The sequence below is a fragment of the Alligator sinensis genome, unplaced genomic scaffold (genome assembly GCF_000455745.1).
Source record: "Alligator sinensis unplaced genomic scaffold, ASM45574v1 scaffold615_1, whole genome shotgun sequence".
NCBI classification, from domain to species: Eukaryota; Metazoa; Chordata; order Crocodylia; family Alligatoridae; genus Alligator; species Alligator sinensis.
The window spans coordinates 2,824,042-2,850,687 of NW_005841982.1; positions in this window are offsets into that span (position 1 = coordinate 2,824,042).

Below are 26,646 nucleotides of genomic sequence, written 5' to 3' on the forward strand. Positions count from 1 at the left end.
AGTGCATTTGGTGAGCTTTAGATAAAGTGCCCCCACTAACATCTGGAAGCATGGGGATGCTGATATGCAAGATGCAGAGGCTGGCTGGAGTATGCTAATTGGCACACTTCAGTAGACTCAATTAATCGAGTGCTCTGACGCCCTATAATTGCAGTGCATTGGAGCAGCCTCCTCACATGTGTACAGGCACCCTAAGGTGCCATTCTTCTGTGCCTTCTGACTAGCTTATTGGATGCAGAAGCAAACAGATTTTAAGTAAGATTTGCAGAAATTGCTATTTAGATGAAAGAAAAAGAAAGTACCATTCTATAATCTCAAGGACATAAGGCAGATATAAAAATCTTTGTCTGAAAGGGACAATACATAAGGATTAGTTTATTAAGTTCGGCAAATCAAGATGATAACATATGAGTTAATAAAACATCTATGGAAAAGAATAATATAATGCATTTTTTGAACCGGTAGGAATAAAAGACTTTCAAGACAAAAGTGTAGCAAGGTAAATTATGATGCTGCAATGCCAAAAACATATTGTGATTGCTGTGTTTGTGTTGAACACATTCCTATCCTAAGATATAAATATGTGCATGCAGAAGGCAAAGCAGTGTAGCACCTTTATAGACTAACATGCTCAGGAGAGCCTCAGTTTTCTTAGGCAACAAGTCCTCATTTAATTTTACTATGAGTAACGGAAAATGTATTGTGTGTCAAGGCCGAACTACCCAGTTATGGCCAGTACACTTCCCATTCTCATAGCGGTATTTAAGAGGAAATCCAGCTTCCCTTTTTCTGGGAACTACAGACATTATTGTTATATGATAAGTCTGGTTCTTCCCCAAAAATACATTCTAGTGTTAAGTAAGATTTTTTTTTTTTTTTTATCACTTTAGCTTTCAGTACTAATCACCCTGATTCGTTGACATTAGAACATAAAATGGTGACTCTCATGTTAGTTTTCTATTTCTTTTATCAAAAAATAACTCTTATAGAGGCTTCTATTATAATAAATGTCATGAGTTTTAGTATGGAACTGTCAACCATATCAGAAAGCAAACTCATTGAGGCAAATGTATATCCCTGGTGAGACTCAATCAAAGTCCACACCAGCTGGCTCTTGCAGAAATCCATGCAGCTGAAATGAGTTCTGTCTGTTCCAGTTACATGAGTGAGAGGCAAGCTTAGAAATTTAAATGCCATCATCTGTTTATTAGAGGGCTACTATCTGATCCAGAATATATACCAGTAGCTCTGATAAAAGAATTGAAAGGAAGTTCACGTTGCTGTTTATTGCCTTTTAATTGTTTTCAGGGAACATAAAGAGCTTCCTGTCCCACTTCTTTAAATTAACCTCTTCCAGAGAATTTGGTACATTGAAAATTTTCACTCTTATACTGTAAAAGATAATCTAATTTATAGATAATAGAACAGTGGAATTGAGATGTTTCCAAAAAGATGGATGAATGCATAAGAAAAGGGAAATGAATATTGCTTTATTCTTGCTATTTCATCAGGGAGAATTAACAGAACACTTAAACTAATAAAACAGATTTAGAAAGTATATGTCATCACTTCTTGCTAATTAAACTTCTTCCAGTAGTGTAAGATGAAGGTCACACAATGTCAGTGAATATACTAATAAGGTGGATTTTCTCACTCATCCAGTTATTTTTAAATACTATGCTGTAAACACTACAATGGTTTCTGTAGGCAATAGTTCCCTTGTGAAAAAAATTAATGATTGTCAAAAGTATTTGCAGTTGATTCACTAGAAATTCAGCTTTCCACAACTCATTTTGAACTCTGGCCACTATAAATTAATTCCATCATAAATAGGCACATACTTCATTATTCACTGGAAATTCAAACATGAGTTAACTTTCCACAGTTCTTAGATGAGATTTTATTTATGGAAATCAGGGATTTCTGCATAAGTAGTCATATGCACTGTTTTTGCAGCATGTCCCCTTGCCAGTGTTTAAGCTGCAAAAAACTAATTCCTGTCCAACACCCTTTTTGATGTACTTCCATAATATATCTGTTTTACATGTCTGCCCAAGTTAAAAACGAATTTAGTTTCTTGCCTACATAATACCGTACAGCGAAGAACTCATTGCACATTTGTTCATAGTTCTCAGACATCAGCATTGCTCAAAATAGCTATAAGCTAGAAGAACATTGTGGGTATAGGTATGCAAATGAGTAAACCAAGCATTTTTCATTTTTTTCACAATCTACGCAGGTAGCTTTGCAGTCGGGAGCAGCAGAATTCATAGAGTAATAGCCACTCTTCTGTGGCTGGACCTGGTGGTAGCTTGTGGAGCCTTTGGATCTGGCTTTTGGACCTGGGGCTTTGACAACATTGAGAAGTCAGGATTTGTCCCATGCTGCACTGCGGCTAGGTGTCGAAAAGCTTTTCTATGTTGCATCACAGGCAGGTAGCAAAGAGAAGCAGTGGTGGTGGTGGTCAGATGCTGGCACTGGCTTCTTAGGACCTGAGCTGGGGAATTCCAGCCAGCCACTGCATAATGTTGTTGACTACTGCGTTAATGAGACAAGCATGATCTTATGTTCTGGTTCTCAAAAGCAATTTCAACTCTTGTAGATCTTCAAGTACAACTTCTGTTTACAGTTATTCATAGGTTATAAACTTCAGGGGATTAACTTCAGATTGATGTAGATTTAAATAGTCTCTACTCTGGTTACTTTAATGCCAATAATATATTCAGTGAGAGAATTCAGCAGGCCACAGATAGATACATAAGTAAATCTGCTGAAGAACTTGCAATATGTCCATACTAAATTATAATTCTAGGGTATGATTACCTGCCACATGTTCAGTTTACCCAGTTTGTTTCACTTTATTATAGTGCACACAGTACATTTGGGCCAGGTACAGACATTACATTTTTACCAATATAAGTGATTGGAAACTGGTCTATACCTGTAACAGAACAGATGTTTGACACACATAGATTGGTTTAAAAATGGCAGAACCCAGTCTCGGATCCTAACTCCCCTCCACAGGTTGAACATATATTCTGTTCATTATCAATCTAAACTACACCACTTACAGAAAACTGCATAATTTACATCTATTCCACCTCAGGCTTTTCAAATGTCTGTATCTAGTCTTGATTCATAGATTCATAGATCTTAGGGCTGGAAGGGACCTTGCAAAATCATTGGGTCCAACCGCCTGCCCAAGGGGCAGGAAGTCAGCTGGGGTCAGATCACCCCAGCAAGATAAACATCCAAGCATTTCTTAAAGGTATCCAGAGTAGGTGCTTGCACCACTTCTGTGGGGAGTCTATGCCAGACTCTGGAGACTTGGACAGTAAAGAAGTTTTTCCTTATGTCCGGTCTAAAACTGTCTTCCATCAGTTTATGACCGCTAGACCTTGTCTTCCCTTGGGGTGCCCTGCCGAACAGATGTTCTCACAACTCCTGATGCATACCCTTTATATACTTATAGGCTGATGTCTCTGTTACTCCTGCAAGTTCTGTGTTGTGCTTGTTTGACTATGCTGTGCTAGATTAAAACATTATTAGTGTATCTCTCACCTCTGTTGATAAAATTGCTTGACTATTGTCCTAGCACTGGCCTGGAAGGGTGCAGACACTATAGTACTTTCTTCCCCAGTAAGATTCTGCTTCCTGCCTAAGGTCTCTCTTGCCACACCTTTGATGTACCAAAGGAAGGGATAATTGGTTCAGATAGGAAGCAATACCTTCCTTGGAGAAAAAAAAAAGGTTTGTTTGGCTAGGTTTTCCTAGCTGCCAAAAGAAAGGCCTACTGGCTTGACCTTTATGGGGTCTATATTGGGAGTTCCTCTACCCCTACATTCCTGCCTCAGGCCTCCATATAACTGTTTGTATATAAACACTGGTTCTGGCCATGATATCGGCTGGGCATTGGGCTACTAAACAAGAGAAAAGGTCCCTAGCTGAAGTTCCTGGGTTTCATGCTAGGAATCTCTGATAGTCCATCTTCTATGAAAATCAAGAAATGTGTGCAGCTTGGCTGCCTCTCGCCCATTTCCAGTTTGGCTCCTGTAGTTCACTGTCTGGTGACCTCTCTCTTCAGTTCTGGCATCTTCTTATATCCACCCTCCAGGGACTCCAGCCCATCAGGAATGCTATTCTGCTAGCTGCTGCTTGGCATCCCTAATGAGGAACCCATGCTGGAGGGCTTCCAGCAGCACAGAACAGGGGACTGCTCTGGCCATGGTGTCCAGCCAGAACAACTCCCCGCATGGCCATGGCTTCCCCTATTATTGCCCTGCAGTTCTGCCTAGCAGGTCTAGGCTGAGTGGTTGGAAGTGCAAACCCAGCTCTGCAGCACTTAATGCTCCCACCATCTTTATGTTTACCAGGGAAAGCTTCCACTGCTGCGCCAGTAAAGGGAAGGGTGTGAGTGGGGATTTTCCTCCTCCCACCTTACTTGCTCTGCCACAGCTGTCTTTGGCATCTGATATTCTTTTTGACAAATAAAAAATATGGGGTTTCCACCATCAGCAGTGTTTTACAGGTTGGAGAGCTATAGAATGCGACGTAGCTTCTTCATATAGACCACTTTTAGATAGATATAACTTTAATTATTACCAAACATAGCAGAAATGCAGCTTGGAATGGCAACCTGTGTAAATAAATTTAAATTTATTAGAATTGTAAGCCTTTTGTCCTGGAATCATACAGAAGTTCCTCCACTGTTTACTATTTCTGCTAAAGACCTCTGAAGAATGCTGGATAAAATATAGTAATACCTTTCCCTGGAATATCCTTTTTATGTCTGTGCAGTTTGGGGCTGAGTTCAGACATTCAGGGGGCGTAGGGGGAGGTTAGGTCACCCAGCCCTCCACCCCCACCCCCCCAGTAAACCTACACTCCCATCCCCTTCCCCCACTTCAATATTTACTTTCTTGGCTCCCAGGATCAGTGAACTCTGATAAAACCAGCACTCAGAGCAGCTCATGGGATAAGGGGTTGGGAAAAGGAGGGGTGGGGGTAGGTGGGCACAGACCAGGGGCTAAAAATAGCTTATTGGCAGGGGTGCAGTTAGCCTCACTCTTTTCTCATCTGCTTTCTCTCTTTTCTGAGCTTACACAATTCCCTACTCTTCAGTTCTATGTCACTGTCCAGTTCTTCAGCATCTCTACTAATTTATTCTTGTGTCTGCTGGAGTTTTTCCCAATTCTGTCCTCAAGTCCTCTTCTTTCGTCTTCACTCTCACTTTGCATCATCCAATCTGATGGCTTTCATTTATGAATGACTCCAACATCTGCCTCCTGAACCCTGTCTTCCCCTGCTAGAATACCTCTTTTTGCACATCCTACCATCATCTCAAATTATTTTCTTTCAAATCAGAAGTGTGTGTATGTATGTGTATGTATACATATATATGTGTGTGTGTGTGTGTATTATTATATTGTATATATATGCAAAGCTTCAGCCACTGATTTGATTCAGTATTCTGCCCGATTTGGTTGCCGAATCTCCTAATCCACTTCTAATCAGGAGACCCTTTAATCCCTCTGAATCAAATCAGAACCCTCTAAATTGATTCAGAGAGATTCAGAAACATTCAATGATTCAGACATAGACGCAGCTTTAAATGTTTTTTCTACATACCTCAAAGTACCAGGCGGCTCATGAATGCTGCACTGGTGGGGCAGATGGAGTGCCCCACAGGAGCATGGGGTGTCATAGTGTGTCATAGTATTATAGTGCTTAGGGTCAGAAGGGACCTAAACAGATAATCAGGTCCATCTCCCTGTCCCAGGCAGGAATGGGTGCTGGGATCATATCATCCTAGCCAAATATCTGTCCAGCCTCCTCTTGAAGACCCCCCCCCCCCAAGGTAAGAGAGAGTACCACCTCACTTGGGAGCCCATTCCAGAGCCTGGCAGCCCTAACTGTAAAGTAAAAAAGTGTGATTAGCAGCAGACACAGAAGTGGACTAGAAGCACTTCCAGTCTACTTCTAAGTCCGCTGAGGAGTACGTGGGGGGCCTCTGCCCCCCCAGTCAGTGACTGGTGCCTCCTGGGTCTGGGGGGCCACCCAAGGTCCCTCCATGGCTGATTGCTGAGCCAGAGGGGGCCCTGCATGCTCAGCAGCAGACTCAGAAGTGGACCAGATGTACTTTGGTCCACTTCTGGGTTCACTGCCGAGCACACAGGGGTCCCTGCACTCCTATGGGACTCCATCCACCCCACCATAACAGCATTCATGAGCTGTGCCTGGTACCTTGAGGTATGTTGAAAAAACATTTAAAGCTGTGTCTATGGCCAAATCATTGATACTCATAATCAGCATCGAGTCTTCAGATTCTGATTTCTGCTGAATCGAATTAGGACAGTGATCCGAATCAACAAATCAAATCACTTGCCCCAATTCAGGCTGAATCCAAATCCAAATCCGAATTGAATATGGCCCGTTTTGCACACCCCTAGTATACATTAGGCCTGTATGAAGCAGCCAGTATTCGTTTTGGTTTTGGATTTGGCTGATTTGGGGGACAGTGATTCAATTTGGTGATTCGAAACACTGTCCCAAATTGATTCAGCCGAATCTGATTCAGATATTCAGTCTGAGTGGAATTGGTCGAATCTCTGGATCAGCCCCATCCTCCTCCCGCTCTCAATGGCTGCCCCAACCCTTCTCCCAGCTCCCAGCTCTTAAAAAAAAATAGTCCTCACCTACCGGCTGCTGCCAGGCAGGGTGTGATCTCTGCTGACCCATGCTGTGGTGGGTGAGGCCTCTGCCACAAGCTCCCAGAAGCCCTGAGCTTGCAGCAGCAGCCAGTGACTGGGGTTTTTTTAAGGGCTGGGAGCTGGGGTGGGTGGGGCAGCCATGGTGGGGCTGGGAGAGTGGGCAGGGGATGGGGGGCTTGTGACAGAGCCCCCCACACAGTGTGTGGCAGTGAGTATCTCCCCTTCACCTGGCAGCAGTTGGTGAGTGGGGGCTTTTTTTTAAAGAGCTGGGAGCTGGGGCCTGGTGGGGCAGCCATGGGGTGGGGGAGGGCTGGGACAGCGGGAAGGGGCTGGGGGGCACTCAGAGGGGCTGGGAGAACAGGGCCTGGCAGGGGTCCCCTCATAGTCCCCTCCACACTCCTCCAGCCCCTCTCTCCCCCACACCCTACTTACCAGCATGGAGTCCGGTTCCAGCTCCCTGCTGCAGTCAGCGGGGACTACCCAAATCTCTGAAGCTCTCTGAACCTTTTTCAAATTGATTTCGAGAGCTTTGAATTTGTTTGGACCTTTTCATTGGTTTCCTGATTCGATTTGGATTCAGAGATTCAGCTGCTGAATCTCCTCCAAATCGAATCAGCACCCGAAGCTTCACACAGCCCTAGTATATATGTATGTGTATATATATGTAGAGATATGTGTAGCTATGTAGATATATATGTATGCAGTCCTCAGGAATACATCTGAAACTGAACTGATACCTTGGGCAGACATGCCTCAGCAGATACCACAAAGTGACTAGATAACATGTTTTGGGCAATGGGTGACAGCAGAGCAGAAGCAAAGTTGCACTAGTGATCCGGGAATCACCAGAGATGTGGTATAGACATATCAAGAGAAGTTTGCAAGATACTGGTTATGAAAAAAAGTGAAGACTGAAGGGTCAGATTGAGCATGTGTGTGTGTGTATACTGTATGTATGTGTGTATGTATATCTATATCTACACTGTATGTATGTGTATATGTGTGTGTGTGTATGTATATACTGTATGTATGTGCATATATATAGTTTGTGTTTATATGTATATATACACACACATACACGCACACACACAACCCCCGTTTAATGCTCTTTCTCTTAGCACTATTTCACTATAATGCTCATTTTATGTTGATAAATGATTCCACTTAGCACTCAGCAAGTTTTGTTATAATGCTCATGGGCATCATACAGCTGGCAGCAGTTTTCGCTTAACACTATTCCGCTTAATACTTGATTTTTTGGGATCCAATTAAGAGCACTAAGCAGGGGTTGCCTGTATGTGTGTATATATATACAGGCATGTCTGAAAAGCAGTACCTGTATGCCCTTACCCAAATCCTACCTATAGTCTGTCTCTACTGTTAAAAAATCTTTCCAACTCCAATCTCCTTTGGCCTAGACAATAATCTGCAGTGACTGTACTTTCCCTGATTTATAATAAATTCTCTTTCCTCACCTAGTTTCCTTTCAACTCTGCTGAGTTCAGTCTAAAACTGCTAGTAGAGTCCAATTCCTGAGTGTACTCCAGTTATGTCCCCATACACTGAACTCTTTAAACTGGTTTCTTCTCTTTTGCCTTCAGAATCTAACTCCTTACCCTTTCTTTTTAGGTTTTATATAATCTTTCTCTCCCATTTCTGCTTTCCTTTCCTTCCATACCCATACTGTTCATTCTTTCTTCCTGGTTTTAAAATTGTATTCTTATTTTTGTTTCCTTTTAACTCTCTTGTTCCCTGTTCATAGTTTTAACTTGTTCTCCAGTTTGCCCCTCTTCTTACAAGTTTTGCAATTTGTGTCTTATGAGTTACTTGATGTATCCTAAAGTCCTCTTTTCACTTTTTGAAATCCCTTTTTAAATCCCAGTACTTGCAAAACTTCCAGGCTTATTCTCTCCACCAATGACCTATCTATATGTCCTTATTGAATCAACATTGCATATCTTATCTTGCTCATCTCAGGACAAGATTTTCTGAAGAGCTTACAACCAAAGTTTGTAAAGTGCCATGTATATTTACAGTGCTATATAAATTGCTATTAATGTAACCCTTCTTCTGGGCACCATTTGGTAGCAAGAAGGTACCCCATAAATCATGCCAGTGGCTTGAGCCCCCACCCAGAAATTTGGGAACAGTAAATTTGTTGGGGTATCCTTTATAAACAATACCCCCTATTTGCAAGCAGTATAAACACAAAAACCCAAATTTAGTACAAAGAATGAAAACAAAACAAAAGAAAACACTAAATATAATCTTAAAACACTATTAACTACAAAGCAAAGTCTGTAGGAGGTACCCTCTTGGGGAAGACTTCACCCATACCCAGGTAGTCTGGGACTTGGAGCTCCCCAGTGGGTAGTTTCAGGGGCCTGCACCCCTATAACTGCCCTTCAGCAATGGGCTGGAGAGGGGGACCCACACTGGAAAGTCCTATGACTTGCTCCTTGGGTTCACTGCACTATGGGGAGCTGCTTGAGAGCATGGGTCCTTCTGCATTGCAAGGGGCTCCGTTGCCCCTGGAGAAGTGGTAGGGTGCCGATCTTGTTGCCACAGAGAGGCTGGGAGAGGTGGTGGGGGATGACTGTGGCTCCAGCCAGCATGCACACACCCCAAAACTTCTGGGCTGAATTATATGGCCTGCTGAAATGAAAACTGCAAGACGAACTCAAAAGGGAGCCAGGTTGATTACTGGCTATAGCTGGCCGAACCACACAGCTTGACTGGAGCAAAGGACCATCAGAAGAAACAAAGGGGCTGCAGTTTGGGTCTACAGCTCCACTGGGAGCAGAAAGTTGGAAATCTCAACCCGGGCCCAAAACTGGCAGGATTAGAAAATCCCAGGTTTCAATCCTGTTTAAAACTGCCACACCTAATTCCTCGCCAGCCAACCCAAGGAACCAACACCCTCCTTCCCAGTATTAGTTCCTTAAAACCTCAAGAAAAGGGGAAGAAAAAAAGGAGAGAGGAGTTCCCAGACACTGGAACTGTAACAATATGTAAGATCTCAGAGGCAAAACCAGCAGCAGCAGAAAGGAAGAGTCTGAAGGAGGAACAGGAAGTGAGGGGGAGGAGACCGGAAGAGGAGGAGAGTTAGAGAGGCTGTGGGAGAACAGCAGGCCCTGTAACTGCTCTTTAAGAAACTGCTATAATAAAGACAATGTTTATATTAAGTAGGGAGCTGCTTCTTGATTACTCAGACAGGGTCACATGAAACATGGACAATTCTTTCTTTATCTCCTCCTCCTGCCTGAGTTTTCCCTTTTGCTGTCTTCACATTTCTTCTCCCTTGGAGGAGAATTCACTATTCAGCAGACCCCTAGCAGCTTCTCCTCTTCCCCAAACTTGCCTAGGTCACCTTATATCCCTCCGTATGACATCACCCTGGCCTTGTCCAGTCAAGGAGTGCCACACTCCAGTCTTTCTTTTAACCAATCTGCCTGTAAAGTCTTTGTTCCCCCGGCCAATCAGGCCAGAGGATTTTACATATTTTGCCCAGATACAAGGCCCAAGCTTTCCATGTGCAGAGCACATGGCCAGAACAGCAGGAGCCATTTTGCCCACATAAAAACCACACACACACAAGAACCACAATACACAACAACCAAAAGCACACACTTTGCCATTCACAACCCAAGTTGTGTAATGGGTGTTACATTAATATTATTATTATTTAATAATATTTCACACAAATTTACAGATCCTTCTTAGATACTTATGCTTTGTGCTTTTCATCTCATCATTTTGGCTTTCACCTTGTAATGTACTTTCCACTTCACTAAAAGTATGATAATGAGGCATGCATAATTGAAATGAAAATCTCTTCAGAACCCCTTCTGATTGAATATATTGTGAATCATAATCAAGGACTCCTGAAGTTAAACAAAATTATGCATACTGATGCACAGCAAAAATCTGGGACTCTGCAAGAGTTACTTAGTTGGCTAACATGCAGTCCTTTGCATTATTTTAATTAAAAAAAAATAGCAGGAATACACTAATGGGCACTAAAAACAAATCAATAATCTTGCCTAAGCACAACAAGCTTTGCAAATAAAAAATAAAGACTAAAAAGTGGGTGAAGCTGGAAGCATTTTGCATCTGAAAACGGTCTCCAAATGAGCAGTTTAAAATCTGCAAGAACAAAGAACATTCACATCTCTGGTACAGCTACAATTTGTTCTAAATTGGAGCTCTATACATGTATTATTATTGTTGATGTAAACATTTATGCACTTAGCTTGCAGATTGAAGCTGTTTGCTCCTAACCTTTGGGATAGTGATTTATGGCCATTAAGTAATTCAGTTCCGACTACAAACATAATTCTACAACCCCTTACAATGTCCTTTCTGAGGGCAGGCTTCCTTTATTTAGTTTGTGCTCTGCTGAACATATCAAAACAATGGCCGCTGGTATAACTCTATGATATTTATTATTCTTTTAATGTACATTTAGAAAAAAAGGTAGAAAATTTGGGCTCAGAAAAGCTAGGAAAAGGCAGCATTCAAGTTGCACAGGAAACCTTTTTCTCTGCCTCACTGGGATACATCTTTAGAGGAAGACCTACTCATCCCTTGAAGCCTTGGGGTGGAATAAGACTAGTCAGTGTGAGGATGATGGCATGTAGAAGTTCTAAAGGAGCTCCAAAGGGATAATATAAGTAGAGTCAGTGCAGCCGAAATCTTCATAGTTGCCAAACTCCTTACAAATTTCTAGTGACTATGTACCTGTTGATATGTTTAGAGGGTTAAAACTCATCAGGAGTGGGCAGATTTCTGTAGGAATGGCTAAAGACATATTCTTGACATACAGGATAGCCCCCTTCTAAATTTCAAGGGGCAAACTCCAGCTTCGGTTCACTGAACCACTAGACTTTCTCAGTCAAAGTGTTTTAAGAAACTTTTGACATTAAGAAATCCATGCATTTTTCCTTCACCTTTTTCTACAAAAAAACAGAAAGATTTCAGTTGAAACTTCTCAGAAAATTCAGCCTATGGCAGACACCTGGCTTGGCAGTTGTCAATCGCAATAGTTTAAGTTTGCCACAGTTATAAATAACTGAAAACAGAGTTTTATAATTTAAAATTGGGCATCCTTAAATATAGGTGTTATTATTTGGAAGTCTTCAATATTTCTTGTTCCCTCTGCCCAAAGAAAGTCTTCAAATATTAAATGTTTTAGGTTGGAATTGTGTCGGCTGTCCTGTTAAGTGATTGTAATTCTAGAGTGTATAGGCTATAATGAAGCAAGGGTTTTTTTGTAATGTCGTTTATTGGACCAATCATATAGTTGGGAGAGATGTTGGACAAGCTTTTGGGCACAAATTGCCCTGGGCTACAAAGTCAGTAGTATGAAATAGCACTCAGCACTAAATATAATTTAATACAGATTCTTCTATTAGACACTTTAGCCAGTGCTTAAAAGTTGAAAATCCTCCAAGTTTTGCACCTAGTTATAAATCTAGTTATGGTTCTAAATTTTGTATTTCAGTTCTATCTTTATCTCCTTGGTACCTAAAATGTTTGCTATGGCTACAAGTATATTGGCTGAGATTCCACCTGAAACAAAACTGAAACTGTGCTGATGGGTTAGAGGAATGGAGGAAAATGTGACACATCCTTTTCAGTAGAGGGTGGTGTACCGTTCTTTTCCGCTAACATTCACAGTTTCAGGATCCTCCTCATCCATTATTGTTTCTTGGTATACTGATAACAAGAGTTGGCCTCTAGGTTTTTCTATTGCCTGTGAGATTGCAACCTTCTTCTCATATGCAGACTAAGTAGCATATATGAAACAAAGTTCCCGAGAGTGCTGACTAATTTGTCCTAAATTGGCCACACTGCCTCATTTGGCAAGTGGTGGGCAGGATACCCTTCTCAGTGGTCCTCCCAGGAATGGTATGGAGATGGTGCAGACAAGTCCTAGGACTGATTGGTTGTCATATTAAAGCATATATCAATAGAAAGATAGTATACAGTATGAAAAAAAACAATTGTACACCTTTACTTAGAGAAAGTGCAGCAGGTATAAGAGCAAAAGGTGATGCCTTTGTTGTGCCAAATCTACTGTCTTCTGGAAAAAAAGAATATCTGACAAAAATGTTGCAGCATCTTTTAAGATTAAAGGCCAGTGTATGCTCTAAAAAAGTCACAAAGGCATAATGCTACTCTAGTTGCTGCTCCCTTCTCTGTGCCCCCTGCCAGATCTACTGCTCTGCTATCTGCTCCCCACTCTAGCTGATTTGCTATGTTCCACATACAGAATCTGCCCGTGCAATTTGTGGCATGTGTGCTGCCTGTTGGCCACCCCTGACCTACTGCATGGTAGTTACTCAGGTGCACACTTCTGCTTCATGATATTTGAAAGCTAACTTATGGTGGCTTGCTTCTTAGTAAAAGAGAGCTAAACTACCATGGATTACTTTTCATATACCAGAAGGTTAAAGCATAAACATGGCCAGTTAATGCAGAGTACTGTCAGAATGAAGATAAGGATTACGATCATGAACACCTAGGTAGACAGGTCAAATTAAATGACCACACTGAAAATTAGTGAGTAAACATAGGCAAGGACAGAGTCAATTAGGTGAATCTAAAAGTGTGGAGTGGTAGAATTCTGCTACATCTGAAAGCAGAAGGCTGCAACAAGAACAACTAGATACAGATTCTTCTTGTACAGCTGGGAAGATTATGGGGAATCATGAGCTTTTCAGTCTTATATGTTAGGAATCCCAGTGTGACAAGTCTTCATTAGGAGAATATTGCTGAGACCCTGATATGCTTGGAAAGTGGGGAGAGGAGGGTATAAAAGAGGCGTGCTGGCTTTTATGCTTCTGTCTTTTCTGTAAGGCTTTAATGAAACTCAGTCCTTTATAAAATGAAAAAGGATATTGGAACTAAAGAATACAGTAGCAAAGGCAGAAAAGAAACTTCAGTGCCTTTTTCCTCATATTTGTTTGTTTCAGGGTTTTACTGACATTTATTACAAATAATAATTCCTCATTAATTTAGTTTTTCCAGGAGTCATAAAGGGGTGGGACTTCAGTGTGCTTACCCCATTGCCTAACACTACTATCAGGAACATGTTATACTGAGGAAAGCACAAGAGAATTGTGCATGCTATAGCTTTCATTGTTGATATCTTAATACCACTGGATGGGGAAAAATACCAAATCCAAGTTCAAAGCAACTTCCTAAACAAAAGCTGTACACCCTAATTTCACCAGAGGGGAGGGGAAGGGATCTCTTTGGCCTTAAAAAGATCTTTTACATTTATTAAGGGACTGCAAGAATAAAGCTGCTGTTTGTAAGGCTCTGGATGAAAAGGCTTTCCATTTTATAGCAAACCCCTTTAGCTGCCCAGGGTCTGGGTTATAGTCACATAATCCCTGATTCTGTTTAGAAAAATTTGTACATACAATGAATCCTCATATCAGACAGCCTGGAAGGGCCCTTAGCAGGTAATTGCTAGGACCTTAAATTGGCCATGTATATCAATGATGATAGTAAATGTTGAAGTTGTTAATATTGCACCATTCTGTAGGTGTCCAGGGAAAGTGGGATGAGGAGAGGATGAAGCAGGTATATGCATCAGTTTATGATGGGGAAGCTTAGAAACCTTCGGCTATACTAAGGTAAGGAATAACAGAGTTAATTAGGTAAATCTGGAAGGGTGATGGTAGTAGAATACTGTTGAATTAGAAAGCAAAAGGCTGAAACATGAACATCCAGATACAGGTTCTTTTTGTGCAGCTGGGAGAATTATGGGGAACTTTGGACTTTTCAGGCTCAGATGTCCAGAATCCCAGCATTTGTTGTAAACAGAATATTGCCTTGATTTAATTTATTCCTCCCAAGTGTGCAAGTTAAACACAGTATTATCAGTACACATACCGTCCACTTATTCAGTATCATGTCCTTTAAATCAATCAACCCATTGAAATTAAGAATGAGGCATCATTCTAACAGCAGGGAAGATGTTGCATAAAACAAAGTTAATGAAGTTCTTCCTACCTGTTTAAGTGGAAAATCTCCCTACTCCCTTTTCAACCCTAGTTTTCTTCTACAGTCCTTTGGAGATCCATGCTTTGTTCTTCCTTATCTTCTTAATGCTTACTTTGTCTACCTCTCATGCGTAGTAAGTGTTGGAGCATTGATAAGTAAGTGTTGTGGCAATGATAGTCCAGGAAATGGGCAAGATGCAAGTTTTTTTGGTGATATCTGTTATTGGATCAAATGTGTACTTGGGAAAGAAGTTGGTCAAGCTTTTGGACATCTCACCCAACAATACACTTGGTTCAGTAAAATATGTCACCAAACCTCCCCCCCCCGAAATCCCTTTTTTCTTTCATACTTAGTACATTCACTTCAGTGTGGGGTTTTGTTTTTTTCTTGCCTATAGCAGGCCTCTGCCCTATAGTACGAATTTCTGCCAGCATAACCATATTGGAAAGGGGTGTGCAAAGATCACATCCTGTAGCTGATATAATGTTACCAGCAGAAAAGAGTCAGTGTAGGGTCACTTTTGCCATTCAGACAAATGGTGTAATTGTGGCAGATAGAAGACCCATTCTGCCAAGACTATATCTTGCCTTGTTTTAGCTAGAGTGGCAGGGGGCCCCTCTGTTGGATAAGTTTGCTCCTTAAGACCACTCAGACATCAGTATTTCAAAGGAAAAGTCTATATTAAGTGCCTGAATTGTATGGACAAGGCTAAAAAAGCTCCAAAGCATGAGGCTGAAAATCTTTTTGAAATTAAGGACAGTAAATCAGAAAGAAATAGCTTTTTGAAATTAAGGACAGTAAATCAGAAAGAAATAGCTCACCAAATTAAATGATTAAACACAATTAAAAATTCTTGTAAATAAGGAAAAGCAAGAGCACATTAATTTTGTAGGACAGGAACCAAGGAGAGACTTAGAAGTGTGAACAGTAACTTGGAGAGAAATGACTCTCTGGATGAAGCTGTTTCAGAACTCCCACTTACTGAATTGTTAAAAGCCATTAGAAAGGGATATGAAAAGCCATCAACAATGATTGAACATGAACAGTATGAGGGAAGAAATAAGTGAGAGCAAGAAAGGAAGATAAAAAATATGAAAACTGAAAATTGGAGTTTGAACAATGAAAACCAGACTGACTTTTTTGAAAGAAACTCCAGCTTGAAAAAAGGAAATGAAAGTACCAGGGAAAAAAATGTAGTGATCCAGCAAATAAATCCAGATATAGTAATAATTGGTTAATGGGCCTCCTAAAAGACGCTAATATGTCAAATTTATAGGATTTCTATATTCCACACTAAAAAAGAACTTGATAACAAATGGAAAGGGTGTTGCAGAAAATTATAGCCTGAGACCAGCCATCCTGGCCAGATGTTTCTTGACTGATGACAGCCCTATAGCCCTAGAATTGGTAGATATGTGGCATTGCTTGATTGTTTATATTGTTTCTTTTCTGTTATCACCGTGTATCAATAAATTTGCCTGTTATCGAATGGAAAGGTTGTGGTTGGTCTGAGGGGGCACCCTCCCCCCACCTCCCCCATGAACAAGGCATCTGGGTCCTTAGTCCAGAGTCAACAATCGTGAGGTCAGAAAAGGAGTGGTTCTTTGAGAAACATGCTTCTACTGATTATTGCTTTTTTCAGTCCTTTATATTTCTTATGAGAGAGTTCATTCTGGGGCATCATTTCAGTTTAGTTTATCCACCTTGTTACCATGAGGGCATTTGGTGCATCAAAGGTTTTTTGTTTGTTTATTTTTTGCAGAAACTGTGAATTTTGGATGGGTTCGTTGTCAGGAGGAGGGGATGTTGTTGATTTTTGGAACAATAGAGATGTGTTGACAGGTTAAGTGTCTATTGTTCCATTTGATGTCTGTTGAGCAGTGGGGAGTTTGCTTCTGATGAGGGGTTGGACAGTGTTATGAGGTTGTTTGAAAGCAAGAACAGAGGTCTTGGGAATATTTCTCTCAAGGTATCATCTTTGTTGAACATAGGCTGTAATTGTTTGATGATTCTTCTAATAAATTCTAGTGTGGGGTGGGAATTAACAATCAGGGGTATGCAGCCATAGTAGGGTTTCTTCTCATATTGTAGCAGGTTATTGCAGGTCATGTGGAAAGCTCTTTCAAAGATTTGGTCCACTTCTGTACTGGAGTGTCCTTGTTATGGAAAAGCAGTTTTTAGACTGACCAGATAGGTATCATAACTGTTTTCCTCAGAGCAGATGTGGTAGTACCTGAGGGTCTGACTGTAGATTACAACTTTTTGGTATGTTTGGGATAATTGCTGGGTTTGTGGGTATAAGTATGGTGGTCCATGGGGTTTTTTGTATATGGTACACTACAGGGTACCATTCTGGGTGTAAATTATGTCTAGAAAATAGAATTGGAGTATTCCAGAAAAAGTTTGATCAAGGGGTGGTTGTTGTTAAAATCAATAAGTGAATCCAAATGTTCAGTCCAGGTGACAGAAATTATCTATGTAATGCAGGTATAGTGCAGGTTTGATGCAGTTTTCTAGAAATTCTTCTTCTAGGTGGCTCATGAAGAGTTTGGAATCTTAAGGGGCCATCTTTGTGCCCACAGCTATGCCCATGATTTGAATGAAGTGACAATTGTTGAAAGTAAAGTTCTTGTAGGTGAGATTAAGTGGATAATTTGTGCAATGTGTTGAAAATGTGAATCTACTACATGGGTCCCGCACATAGGTGGTGCCTAGTATTTCAGACAGGCAGCTGTGTCTTCCTGGTGTGAGATATTATTAGGGACTAGGCCTGTGTGAGTAGGCAGCTATTCAATCTGGCTTCGGAGCCGATCACTTCGGATGCCAGGGATCCAATCTGGAGCTCTGGACCGGGTTCCCACTTTGATGTGGCCAAAGCGGCTCCAAAGCTTCGGATCTGCCTCGGAGATCCGGCCATAGGGTATTTTGGGGAATCAACAAAATATCTATAACTTAGGGGTTTTTTATCTGATTTGGACGAAACTTGCAGGGGTGGTAGCCTCTGCAGAGAGCATTGAGCCTAATGAGTTTTAAGAGGGTCGGTGCAGGGGTTTCAGGGGAAATGTACCCCAAATTCTTGAAAGCAAAACTCATGTTATGTGTATGAATTACACCGGGGGGGTGGGGGGCGGCGTTGAAGACTGCAGGGATGGTAGCCCCTGCTGTGACCACAAAGCCTGCCAGCTGTCAAGGAGATAGATGAAGCGGGGTTTTGGGGCCCTGCATCTCTAGCTGCTGCAGGCCTGGCTGCTAAGCTACTGTGTTACCAGTTACCAATCAATCATGATTCACTCAGGGACCAACTCAATACACAGTTGCTAGCTAATGTAACCAGTTATTTAGCAACAATTAATACCTACAAAAGCACAGACTAAGGAGAAGCAAGAATCAATACATAAAATCAACTGCCCCAAGACAGAGACAGTCAGTTGCACAAGCACCCATGTCATGAGTTTTACCTGTCAGCAGCCAGTTGCTAGCTAATGTATTGGTGTGTATTGATGCATGGCCCCAGAACCCCACCCCCCTGCACCTAACTCCTTGACAGCTGGCAGGATTTGTGGCTGCAGCAGGGGATACTATCCTTGCAGCTTTCACCGTGCTGCACCTTAACACACACAATATCACCCGTATCATGAGTTTTGCTTGTCTGCAGCTTGAGGTACAGTTTCCCCCAAACCCCTGCAGCTATCTCCTTAAAACTTGCCAGGCTTTGTGGCCTCACCAGGGGCTACCACCTCTGCAGTTTTCACCTCCCTGTGTTGTAACACATAGACGTGACATGAGTTTTCTTTCATAAATTTGGTTATTTTGCTAATTACTATGTCTAATTTCAATTAGAAATTGCAGCAGACCAAGAAGTAGACCGGAAGTGATTCTTTTCCACTTCTGGGTCCACTGAGGAGCACGCTGGGGGCCCCACCCCCTGTGCTCCCCTGGCTCAGTGACTAGTGCCTTCTGGGTCTGGGGAGGCACTCGGGGTACCCCTGTGGCTGATCGCTGAGCCAGAGGGGTGTGGGGGTGCCCCCCCTGCAGAACCGGAAGTGGACCGGAATCCAAATTTGAATTGAATAGGGACCGTTTTGCACACCCCTACTCCCAAGTACTTATAAAGGAAAGATGACCTTTCACTGAATGCATTGCACACTGACCTTTCACAATGCACTGAAAAGGAATCTATAGAGCAGCTTAACATACTACACTAAAAGAACCATGGGGTATGGCCCCTGGAGTTTTGTGACTTCAACACCAGCAAGCAGAGCAGCTAATGTATTTCTTCACAGTGAACCATTTACAGCAAATACTTTATTTGACAAATTGACTGAGTCCTTTTTTTCTAGTACAAAATTATTTGATTTTTTCAAATATGTGAATGGAAATTTAATGTTTTATGTAGATATATGTTTCTCAATGAATTAGATGCAAACCTTTATTCCCTGCTTCTTGTCTATTATTCTTATAATTCTATTCCTTCAGCCAAACCATATAGTGGTATTTCTTTTTTTCTGATTGGAAGAATTAGTGTCACAAAATGTTCTCGTGAACACTGGGGAATAGTCATGCAAATATAACCTTGCTTAGGGATTCACAACACTTTTTCCTCTACACACATTTTGCAAGCAAATCTTTACTCACATTAATAGCTGTGGGGAAGCCATAGGAAGGGTAATGGATATAAAGGAAATTCACCTGTATGGATTTTTTTTTAATGCATTATGTTTTGCTTGGTAACTGTACCCTAGTTCTGGTGTACAAGCATATTGATTAGTGAAGGAAGGAACAGTGCTATTTTCATATCTCAAAACTCATACTACTAATTAATAATATTCTGAGAAATTGTCTAAATTCTTTGGAACATCAAAGTGTGTTTCTTTTGCTTATTTTTTCCTATCATGCTATTTTAAGAAATTGGATGATACCATTGAATTATAATATTATTTTTTTTTATTTAAATTATGTTTTGATGTTGATAAATAAGTAAGCACTTTTCCAATTAACAATATTATGGCTATAAAACTTGATTCCAGTATCCTTCATGCAGAACACATGCTAATACTTTACTTAACAGAAGCTTAGTAGAAACAAAGGTCTGTTTAAAAATTACAGGGAAGTGACTTTTAGGCTAACAGTAATAAATGGGGCAAACCAACAAAGGAAGCAGTCTTCTTATGTAGAGAATTCGAGGGCAAAATTAAAGATAAAGACACAAGGAATGGATAGAGTGAGTGAGGTGAGGCAGGTAGAGTAAAATAAATCCTTACTGAGTTTAGATTTCTTGGGAAACCATTTTGAATGATATGGATGAATAGTTGCTAATTTGATGTGTATGTTGCCTAGACAGCCACAGCCAAATGTAGGACACAATCTTGAAAAAAGGCATGCTGTAGAACTAATACTTCAGAAGGATCATAAAGTTGTAATACAAACATTTTCATTGTCTGTTGCTATGTAATAGTTTGATTAAATTATACTGCAGTCCTTTCTGTTACACTATTCATCATGTTTGATTTCAAAATTACATGGGTCTAAAAGGTCTAAAGCCTCTCATAATGCAGAAAATATTGGGTTTTAAGAACACCATACCACAGTAAATTGCCAAAACAAGGATGAGAATTAATTTAAAGATGATTAAGAATTCAAATAGAGGTCAGATGAAAGGAAGAAAAAAATCTGGAAGTGCTTTAACTCTAAGGCTAGGGACAGAAATTACACAAACTGGTATAAGTGATCAGAAACTGTTTCAAATCTGTAACACAATGGAACTTCAGTGCATATAAGCCACTTTCAAAATGACCAAACCAGTTTAAGATAAACCTGGAAGTAGTATCGGACTTAACTGATTTAGGTTAAATCAGCTTATTGAACTTCTGCCCCAGATCCCTTCCAGATTCAAGCTGTATGCTCCAGCTGAACAGCGAGGCTAGCTCTAGCATTTTCCAGCTTCTGGCCAGGGCCACTGCAGGCATGTGGCTGTGTTTCCAGAATCAAAATGTGAATATGAATGTATGTTTACTTGCTTATTTGTTCAATCTACACAATTTAGATGAATTTGTGAAGATTGAATCAATTCACCCTCAGGCTTTTTGACTGTTTGTACTTAGCCTAAGTGTCAGGCATGGATAAGAAAGATGCAAGCAGAGAGTAGGTCTTTGCATGAGAGAAAGGAGAGTGTTTACAAGTTAGAAACTTGCATTGAAAACACTTTGTGCAACTTTTTCTGTGTGTTATGGTTTTCACATAGAATTATAATCTCAGTGCCTAAATTAAAGTAATTAATCAGAGATCAATTATGTAGTATCAGACTGTCTTGTTAGAATGGTACAAATGTATTGTTCTGCATGAATTCATTCCAAATTTGATAATAAGCACCTTTTCCTATGTCATATAATGATATAGCTGCAAGATTGGTATTTATTTACAGAATGTATTTAAAAACTACAAAACTTTTTATTTCTTTTTGATGATTGTATATTATATGCCTACGGATGAGAATTAGTCTTAATTCTAACAAAAACAGAAGGGTAACATTTATAATTCCTTATTAGTAATATATTTAGTTACTTAGTTTTTCAAATGTACACTTCTTTAAGAATTTCTAACTATCTGAAATATTTCTGAGCCTTTACAAATTAGTTTTAAAAAGTATGCTATATTTCAGCAATACATTAATGTTTATCACAGGATCGGGGGAGCAGTGAAAACTGTTGCCATGATCCCAAGGAATGTTTTGACTAGTTGAGTGGGAAAGCCAAGAGACAGAGATCAAGAGAAGTGGTGAGCTTTCACTTACTAAGGACACTAAGAAATGGCACAAAAAGAAGATATAGACTAAGAGTTTATTAGGGAAAAGGGGTGATGGGGTCAGCTGGGGTGAGATAACCAATAGGTCACTGAGGGTAGGAGGGAAACTAGAATGCCTGGACAGAAAGACTGGGGTTATACAACAATGCAGAGAGAAACAGGCTGAGGGAGAGAAGATGGATCTAACAAGGTGTTAGAGTATTGGGGAAAACTGGATTTGGTTGAAAAACAAAATAGAAGTGGAGAGCCAGAGGGGGCATATAGGTATTACTGGATGAAAAAAGATTATTCTGTGTTGTGGAGGATTTAGAGGCACTAGAGTTTGTTTTTATTTAGTTTTAAAACAAAAGCAAGAATTGAATTGCTTTGCAAAACTAAAATCTGAAAACAATATTAGAAATATGTTTCATCTTGATGTTTTCAAAACAAAATTCTGCCTGGTTAGTTGACAGTGAGCTGGCAACCTCAAAGTACCTGAAGCTCCAGCTCTAATAGTAAAGAGCCAGGGAAGCCTGCATGTTGGGACCCTCTAGGCTAGTTGGATTTATGCTCAGCTGCCTGTAAATGTTAGGAAACCCTGAGGTCTATAACATATGAATATGATAAGTTGCCCAGAGTCATCAAACTCCTGAAATCTTGAGTGTTTTAGATCTATGGCATCCCCAAGACAGATTACCTAAAGCCACGTACGCTGCAAGCATGGGCTTCCTAGCAATCCACCAAAATGGCTGCTGTAGGCCAGCCAGGCAGGAAAGCCAGCAAGAAACCTCTCTGGTTGGGAGCAGGGAGTGAGGGCTGGGACTACTCTAAAGGTTCCAACCGTAGTGGTGACCCATGTAGGTATAATAAGATGACACCCGAGGGAATTCCTAGCTTTATTTCAATATATATGCCCCAACATCAAAATAAAATTTCTATAAAAAGTTTGTAAGGTTGGGTGTATATGTATGCATATGTACACACACACACACACATATATATATATACACACACCTTCCTATCCCTATGTACACATGCATGGATGTGTTTGTGTGTATACATATGTAATTCCATAGGAGATATATATTCATATAAAACCTATGCAATGAAAAGCAAAAACAGTATGCTATTAATATTATGACTTAAAATTAAGCACTGAAAATACCAAAATTAGTTTGCTTCCCTGGTTCATATACTGTTTTTTATTGACAAGTCCTCTACCTCATCAATGACAGGATGAAATGTGCTTGCTTAGCAAACAGATATTCAATATTTTGTTTTCTAATCATTGTTTAATGTGCAAGTCCTGGTCCAATTTGCTTTATGCTATTGAAATCATGCTCTGAACTCAGAATTATTAATTTCCCACTGTGTCATTTTTCAATGTCAAAGAGGTAAAGTGACTAAGGAAAAAGTATTTTCTAATTATGAAGAACCTGATTTTCAGTTTTTCTTTTTTAAACAATTCTACAATATTTAACAAGCTCACAAATACCTCCCTACACACACTGGGTGCCTATACACAAGCTGGGAGGATGCTCGTTGGAGCAGACCAGATTAATCAGCACACTCCAGCCAGCCTCCATGTCTCATATATCAGTGTCCCCAGACTTCAAAATGCTAGTGGGGGTGCTTTAACTAAAACCCATTAGATGATTTTTAGATAAAGCACATCTGCTTCCATTTTGAAGCATGAGAGGCTTCAAGCACTTTATGAGCATTTTTGAGTGCATGAGAGGCTCCAAGCACTTTAATTAGAGTAACTCTTACAGCCATTCTAATTAAAGCACAGCCCACCATCCTTTTAGCATGTGTAAAAATGCCCACTGATTTCATTTGCAGCAGTAAGTACTCCTACTACTGAAAATCAGACCCCCAGAGTACCAAGCTATGCACCCATAAAAATGATGCAGACTTATGGTAAGTGAAGACATTAAAAAAGCCAAAGGTGGAATTGAACTAGATTACATGGTTTTCCGTAAGTGGCGTAGTTTAGACCGGTAGTGAACAGAACATACATTCGCCCTGTGGTGGTAGGAGGTACAAATCTTAAACCCGGTTCCTGCCATTTTTAAACCAGTCTATATGTGCTGAACTTGTGTTCTGTTATTGGTATAAACTAGTTTCTAATCACTTATACAAGTAGAAATGTAATGTTTGTCCCTGGTCTTGATGACCACAAGTGACATGCATAGCCTCGCTTAGGAACTATTAGCCAAAGACAGGGATACAATGCAATGCAGGGAAAGATGATGCAAACTGTCTACAACAGCATTCAGTCTCCTTAATTATGAGACCATCTCTTCCCCCAGACTCTCTTGCCTTATTGATTACACATCTTCCAACAATGGCAATGACATAAGAATACTTTTGGACTATGTGATCCTTATTTACTGTGGAGCATGACTGTCCTGTGTTGGGAAGAAGACAGGTGTTCAGTGGAATAAATAGTATACACCTGTGTAATTAAAGACTTTATTTTAATTCAGCCCTTCATGTTAATATAACACAAATGCTTAAAACAGCCATGGTGCAGAAAAAATTAACCATATCCCAGGGAATAAACATACATATACCCCTTTCCCTCTCAAATGCACACTTAAAATAGCTAACCTAAAATGTCTATAGTAGCATGCATGTGTTCATTGTGGTTTTTTCTGACTTCTGTTACTTTATTCCTTTTTTTATTCTCATGAAAAATATTCATGTTGTTTGAAAACTTGAAGTTTAATTAATGATGAATGTGTGTGTAAATGCATCAGGGAGATATGAAAATCAAATGTTTATTTATTTTTATAGCCAATGAATACTCAGATTTAGATTAGAAACTTCAGTGTACCCTAACCACGAGGCCTGTGCGAGTAGGAAGCTATTCGATCTGGCTTCATATCTGGCTGCTTTGGATGCCAGGGATCCAATCTGGAGCTCCAGACTGGGTTTCCGCTTTCATCCGGGCAAAGCTTCAGAGCTGCCTCGGAGATCTGGCCATAAGGTATAATGGGGAATCAATGAAATAGCTATAACTTTGTTGTTTGGTATCTGATATAGATGAAACTTGCAGAGATAGTAGCTTCTGCTGAGGGGATGAAGTCTTTGTGCCAAGTTTCAAGAAGATCGGTGGAGGGGTTCAGGGGGAACTGTACCCAAAATTCTTGAAAGCAAAACTCCTGTCACGTCTATGTGTTACACCACGGGGGCGGGGGGGGAGGGAACTGCAGGGGTGATAGCCCCTGGAGAGGCCACAAAGCCTGACAAGTTTCAAGAAGATCAGTGCAGGGGCTTGGGAGGAACTGCACCTAAAGCTGCTGGCAGGCTTCGTGGCCATAGCAGGGGCTACCATCCCTGCAGCTTTCACCCTCCTGCACCTTAACACACACAGTGTCACCCATGTCATGAGTTTTGCTCATCTGCAGCTTGAGGTGCAGTTTCTCCCAAACCCCTGCATTTACCTCCTTGAAACCTGGCAGGCTTTGTGGCCTGAACAGGGGCTACTATCCCTGCCCACTGTGTCTTAACACACACAGGGTCATCTATATAACGAGTTTTGCCTGTCAGCAGCTTGAGGTGCAGTTCCCCTCAACCCCCTGCACTGATCTTCTTGAAACTTGGCAGACTGTGGCCTCACCAGGGGCTACTAGTCCTGCAATTTTCACCTCCCTGTGTTGTAATAAATAGATGTGACATGAGTTTTGCTTTCAAGAATTTCGGGTGCAGTTCCCCCCAAACCCCTGCACTTATCTCCTTGAAACTTGTCAGGTTTTGTGGCCTCACCAGGAGCCACCACCCCTGCAGTGTTCATTCCCCTGTGTTGTAACACAAAGACATGACACAAGTTTTCTTTCAAGAATTTGGGGTGCAGTTTCCCCTGAACCCCTACACTGATCTTCTTGAAACTTGGAAGACTCTATGCTCTGAGTAGAGGCTACTATTTCTACAAATTTAATCTAAATCAGACAAAAAACCACGAAGTTATAGATATTTCATTGATTCCCCATTATACCCTATGGCTGGATCTCCAAAACGGCTCCAAGGCTTTTCCGAAGCACTTTGGAAGCTCAGAACCACTTTGGAAAGCCTAACAAAGCCAATGATTTGATCTGGACATGCTACTTTGGACGCTGAAGTGTTCGAAGCTTCTCCAGATCCATAGCACGGTCTGAAGTCTTGTACAGCCCTAATAACCACGCAGAGCATAGAAGGCATTGTACAGATCCTCTGCATCTTCGTAGTTGTTTCCCTTCCTCCCACACCCCTTCTCCCCAGACTTGTTAATATATTTCTTTGAAATTAAAATACCAACACTAGTAGTTTGCTACCACTGAGTGGCACTTAAAAATGCATTATTGTATCTATTAACAGTTTTGTCTTCATTTACAGTCTAGATCACGTACTATAAAATACTTTGCATTCAGTTGAATCATGTTTTAGCCTTTAATGTCGTAGTGTTTTTTTCCATCTCCATTTAAGATATATTGATTGGAGGTAACTGCATTACTAATATGCAGTTTCAAATCACTTATAAGAAATGGGGGGGAGGGAAGTGAAGGTATTCAGCAGAGATATGAGATCATCCTGACAGATGGCCTTTAGGAAGGTTAATTTAATTTGTTGTTTAAGGAATGGATGCAAAGGCTTTTGAAGCTAGGACAAATATTTCTATTGACTGTACTGGTTTTTGGACCAGGACCAAAATCTTTTCCATGACTAAAATAAAACAAACCAAAGTATAAATACTAGGGGCAGTATTTTTCTTAGTTTCCTTTGTCTTGTAGGCATGACAGGAGAAATGAACTGTGCTGGCTGTAAGGTGGACCTAAGTTATAATGATGGTACAGGACAGCTGAATGGAGGACCCTTTGGAGTACTCTGTCCTGCCTCTTCATACAGGGGCACTGTGTATTTCTCCCTAGAGTGTAATACTGACCACAAAGTGTGTGCAAGGCATATTGTTCAGAAATTACTTAGAGACATGGAGTTTGACAGAGGTTAGCATCATTCATTGTCTGTTCTAACTGTTCTGGCAGGAGAAATTCCACTCTCCTGTTAGAAATTGGGAGTGTACAGTATTACTGCAGTTTCTTCTGTAGAAAATATGGTGATTCTGGGAGAAAGTTCTTCCTTCTTTCAATTAAGAGGTTCT